Source organism: Lampris incognitus, chromosome 5 (genome assembly GCF_029633865.1).
Source record: "Lampris incognitus isolate fLamInc1 chromosome 5, fLamInc1.hap2, whole genome shotgun sequence".
In the NCBI taxonomy this organism is placed as follows: Eukaryota; Metazoa; Chordata; class Actinopteri; order Lampriformes; family Lampridae; genus Lampris; species Lampris incognitus.
The window spans coordinates 49,221,690-49,227,705 of NC_079215.1; positions in this window are offsets into that span (position 1 = coordinate 49,221,690).

Below are 6,016 nucleotides of genomic sequence, written 5' to 3' on the forward strand. Positions count from 1 at the left end.
TAGGGCCACGGCCTGGTTCCAGAACAAGAGGGTGCATCTGAAATTAGTGGGGATGCACTAGTAGCTACAGTGTGGGCCGGCGCTGAAGCTACAGCAATGCAATATAGTCGAACGTGGTCCCCGATGAACAGATTATGCTGGAACACAACTGGAAAAAGTTGTAAATAATAGCAGGTGACTACAGCGTGTCGTTCCTTTTCAGCAAGCAAGAGTTCGATTTATGAGTCAGAATGGCACCCGTACCCTCAAATTCCGGTCCCCAGCAGAATCATGGCTAAATACTACCACCTACTGACATAAAAGAGCATAACAGGACATAAAATGGATAGCCTGTACATGCCGTGCACTGCAAGAGTTCCCACTCACCACTCAATTAAATGATGACATATTCATTATTCACATTTCACCCGAGGGTGCAAAATATTAAACTGAGAGTACAGTGCATGCTTTTGTACCCTCGTAGAACCAGGCCTGTATGGCTCCGAACCATTTAGCTTTCATATAACTTATCTCAGTACAGGGCCTTATCTTTTGCTCTTACTCTGTGCATTTCCTGTTTGTAGTTGGTTTATTGTTGTTTGTTTGCTTGCTGTTCTCTATGAAGCATGAATGTAAACAGACAACCATGGTTAACCGTATGGCAGAAATACTCAGAATCCAATGTGGTCATGACGATTCCCATTCTCTACAGAAATGAGTAAATATGGAAAAGTTATTTCGTAAAATTGTGATGGTTTACTGACCCCCCATTCATTTTACCTAGCACAGAAAATGTAAGATGACATGGTCAATGGGAGATTTACACCAAATCACTATCTATGACTAACACCCAACAAAACCACACACTTCCGTATAACCCTTGACCTTGTATCTAATTGGCTACATCAAGGATCGGTTCTGAGTCCTTTTTGTTTAAAATGGTGATGAACAGGTTGACAGACAAGATCAGGCAGGAGTCTCCATGAACGAAGATGTTCGCAGATGACATTGTGATCTGTAGCGAGAGTAGGGAGCAGGTTGAGGGGGGCCTGGAGAGGTGGAGGTATGCACTGGAGAGAAGAGGAATGAAAGTCAGTAGGAGCAAGACGGAATAACTATGCGTGAATGAGAGAGAGGACAGTGGAATGGTCAGGATGCAAGGAGTAGAGGTGACGAAGGCATATGAGTTTAAATACTTGGGGTCAACTGTCCAAAGTAACGGGGAGTGCAGGAGAGAGGTGAAGAAGAGAGTGCAGGCAGGGTGGAGTGGGTGGAGAAGAGTGTCAGGAGTGATTTGTGACAGAAGGGTACTAGCAAGAGTTAAAGGGAAGATTTACAAGATGGTTGTGAGACCAGCTATGTTATATAGTTTGGAGACAGTGGCACTGACGTAAAGACAGGAGGCGGAGCTGGAGGTGGCAGAGTTGAAGATGCTAAGATTTTCACTGGGGATGACAAAGAAGGACAGGATTAGGAACGATTATATTAGAGGGACCGCTCAACTTGGAAGGTTTGGAGACAAAGCAAAAGAGGCAAGATTGAGGTGGCTTGAACATGTGTGGAGGAGAGATGCTGGGTATATTGGGAGAAGGATACTGAATATGGAGCTGCCAGGGAAGAGGAAAAGGGGAAGACCAAAGAGGAGGTTTATTGGATGTGGTGAGGGAAGACATGCAGATGGCTGGTGTGACAGAGGAAGATGCAGAAGACAGGAAGAAATGGAAACGAATGATCCGCTGTGGCGACCCCTAACGGGAGCAGCCGAAAGTAGTAGTAGTAGTACTTAACTGTGGTTAACCTGTTATACAACATCGCCCCCTTTTAAGTAAGAAACTTTTTTTTCCTCTCTCTCTAGCATTGAACAATAACAAAATGCTTAGCCTTATTTTTTTCACATCAATAATTCCATTCATTTCTTTTGAACTAAAACTGCTTAAACTGAAATAGCAACACATGTAACACTTGTGTTTTTCACTAACATGCACCTTTATAAGTCCAGTCTCTTGGGCGGACATGAGTGTCTGCCAGATCTTGTAACATATGTGGTGTCTGGATCACCTTCCGTTTTGTCCACACTACCTGCATCTGTATCATCTTGGGCGTTTGCATCAGATGTTGGCTGATGAGTTACATGCAGATGTGTGCAGTTTCTCCTCAACAGTCCATTCTCTGATTTGACAAGGAAGGACCTCGGGCTACTGTCTGTTGTATGACAGTCCCATGAGTGTTCTCCATGGTGAGCCATATACTCTGGCCTGGGTTCAAGTCAGGTAAGTAGTGTGCTCTGTGATGTTTGTTGTAGAGTTGCTCTTGTTTTTTCTCGTCTTGTGTCTCCATACTCCGGAACTGCTTGATGTTGGGCCAGTGTGAAGACAACATTTTGGGCACTTGAGGCAGAGTTGTCCTTAGCTGTCTCCCCATGAGAAGCTATACTGGAGAATAACCATTCTCTATTGGAGTGGCTCGATAACTGAGAACAGCTTTAGCATAATCTCCTTCCTCTTTCCACAAGCCATTCACGGTGGCCACAGCTCGCTCAGCCTCTCCATTGGCTTGTGGGTATCTTGGGCTGCTGGTTATGTGAGTGAATCCATATTCTCTGGCAAAGTCTTTGAAAAGAGTACAGGCATACTGTGGGCCATTGTCTGACAGCAGCAGCTCTGGGACCCCATGCCGACCAAAGATGTTCTTCAGAGCCGATATGACTGTGTTGGCGGATGCAACATGGAGATGGACAACTTCAATGTATCAGGAGAAATAGTCAACCACTACAAGGTAGGTGGTCTTATCCCAGATGAATATGTCTGTCCCCACACGTTGCCCCGGTCTCTCAGATACAGGAGTCATCAACAGGGGTTCCCTCTCTGCTGTTCTGTGTTTTGTACATATGGGACAGTTTTCAACTTTCTGGCTAATGATAGCTGAAAGCCCTGGCCACCAGACCGACTGATGGGTCCTGGCTCGACACTTCACTATCCCTTCATGGCCCTGATGGAGGATGTCGAGCGTTTCTTCTCTTAACAAGCTGGGGATAACAATTCTTTGTCCTTTCAGGAGAAGATCCCCAGCCAGGTACATGCTCTGTTACTCTTTCCAGTAAGGTGCTATATCAGGTGGCAGGTGGGCTTTGTCAGGCCACTCAGTGCGACAGTAGTGAATTAGTGTACTGCAAATTAGGTCTTTTTTCTGTCTCTCTGCGAGCTGGTGCAGTCTAGCTTCAGTAGCTGGAAGAGACTGTCTGATTGAGTCCACAAATATTTGGATGTCTGATTCCTGCTCCTTCTCTGTCTGAGTGACTTTGTACTCCACTGGTGCTCATGACAGTGTGTCTGCAGTGATGAGCAGCTTTCCAGGCACATGTACAATGTCACATGAGAATTTCAACAGTCTCAGTTTGAATCTCAGGATTAGAGGAGAAAGCTCATCCAGCACCTTAGTACTTAGTAGCGGAAGCAGAGGTTTGTGATCTGTCTCAATTGTGAAGCTCATGCCAAGTAGGTATGATTGCAGGCGCTCACATAACCAGGTCACTGCTAGTGCCTCCTTCTCAATCTTTGCATAGTGATTTTCAGCATCAGACAAACCTCTGGAGACAAGCACAACTGGTTTCCAGTCACTACTCTCTTGGTATTTCTGGAACAGAACAGCTCCCAGAATGAAGGACGATGCGTCAGCTGACACATGCGTTTCTGTGTTGGGTGAGTGAGGACTCTGGGTGAGCTTAGTTCTGACTTCATCTTCTGAAAAGCCTCTCGTTGTGGTCCTCCCCAACACCATTCTGTCGTCTCAGACAGAAGGTCTTTCAGAGGCTGTGTGAATGATGCCAGGTGGGGTAGGAACTTGCCCAGGTAATTAGCCATGCCCATCCCTTTTCTGATGTCAGCAACGCAGGTTGGCTCTGGCATTTCCAGAATGGCTTTGACCTTGCTTGGTTCAGGGTTGACTACCTCAGTGGGGATGCAGGGTCCAAGAAACATATATTTTCTCCTGGCAAACTCACATTTGTCCTTGTTCATAGGTAACCCTCCATCTCTCAGTCTCCTTGAGTACCTGGTGCAGCCTGGTATCATGTTCAGCCTGATCTTTGCCATACACCAAAATGTCATTGGCATGGCATACCACTCCTTCACAGCCCTCCAGCATTTGTGTCATCCGTCGCTGGAAATGTTATTTTTTTATATATATACATTTATTTCTGTTTTTTTCCCTTTTTCCTCCCAATTTAGTGGCCAATTGATCTCTATTCTAGATCAAACACCCACCCTTGTACTGTATGCGTTCACCAACTGCATCTCTCCAACTGGCAGTGTTGAAGGAACTGCCTTGCCACCTTCGTGACAAGGCGAACCAAACCAACGCCTGTTTTCCCGGCACACACAGAGATGTATATCATGTGACAAACACAAGCCGACTCCCCCCCCCCTCCCGAAGCAGCATTTGCCAATGTTGCTGTTTCATTGACTCCGGCCATAGTCGGATCTGGCGAGACCAAGGCACGAACCCCGGTCCCCTGTGGGCAACTACATTGACACAAAGCCGATGCTTAGACCACTCACTGGAAATGTTCTGGGGCTGAGGATATCCCAAATGGCAGCCTGTTGAAAGAGTAGAGACCAAAAAGGGTTATAAAGGTGGTCAGGAGAGCGCTGTCTTCAGTCAAGGGAATTTGCCAAAATCCTGACGTGGCATCTAGTCTGGTGGAAACCTTTGCTCCTGAGAGTATAGCTAGCTAGCATGTGATCCACTGCTGGTAGGATATATCTCTCCCGCTTGACCCATTTATTCAGGGGCATCAGATCTACACTCAACCTGATATTCTCCTTTGATCTCGGTTTGGGCGCAACCACTAGGCCGACACACCATGGAGTGGGTTGAGTGACCTTAGATATCACTCCCATCACTTCCATGCAATTCAGTTCTGCTCTGACTTTATCCCGCATTGGAAGAGGGACTCGGTGTTGGGCAGACAGGGCATATGGTGTGGCCCCTGGCTCCAGTTCAATCTTGTATGAGCCCTTCAGCTTCCCCAACCCTTTGAACACCATAGGGTATCTATTTCTGACATCTTCACCCACCTGAACTGTGTGCCTGAACTTCGTGCCTTGCCTCGGTGACACCGCAAGAATATCAGCTCTTTCACGCCTCTGGGCGGATACGCTTCCGGTCTCACCATCCCACTTCTGACACCAATGTAGCGAATTCGGGGGGCAGCCTGGGAGACCATCGCCGCAGCCAGGACGCGAACCTATGTCTTCCACTCCGCAAGCGACAACGTTAACCAGTCGACTAAAGGGACCGACTCCTCAGCCAGCGGCCAACGTGTCTACTTATCCATGCACGTTATATATTTTTAAGCTTTCATCTCCTTCGTACATTCTGATGTTGACAGTATTGTTTTTGTTTTACTTTCTCTTTCTTTTTTCTTTCTTTTAATATATTTGATATTGATGTCTTACGTATAAACACAAGATGTTAAAGTTGACCAGTTCTCTTCGTGTTAAGTTGGCTGATGTATTTTTCTGTTTTTTTCTCTTTAAATGTGTATGTCTCTGTGTAATGTCTTGTAATGTATCTTTGCATAATGTGTTGAAATGAGCATTTATCTGTATGTGTTGTAATGTGTTCAATACAATTTAGAAAACACTAAATCTGTTGTGGTAATAAAGAATTGTTTGGGGTCCGCGGTGGTGTAGCGGTCTAAGCATCGGCTTTGTGTCGATGCAGTTGCCCACTGGGGGACCAGGGGTTCGCGCCCCGGTCTCGTCAGATCCGACTATGGCCGGGCTCGATGAAGCAGCAATAATTGGCAACGCCGTCTCCGGGAGGGCGGCGGAGTCGGCTTGTATTCCACGTGAATGCGTCTCTAGGTGGGGTGGGGGAAAGCAGTGCTTCGGCCTGGATTCGCCTTGTCACGAAAGTGGCGAGGCAGTCTCCTTCGAGACTGCCGGCCGGAGAGATGCAGTTGGCGAACGCATGCAGTACGAGGGCGGGTGTTTGAACTAAAATAGGGATCGATTGGCCATTAAATTGGGAGAAA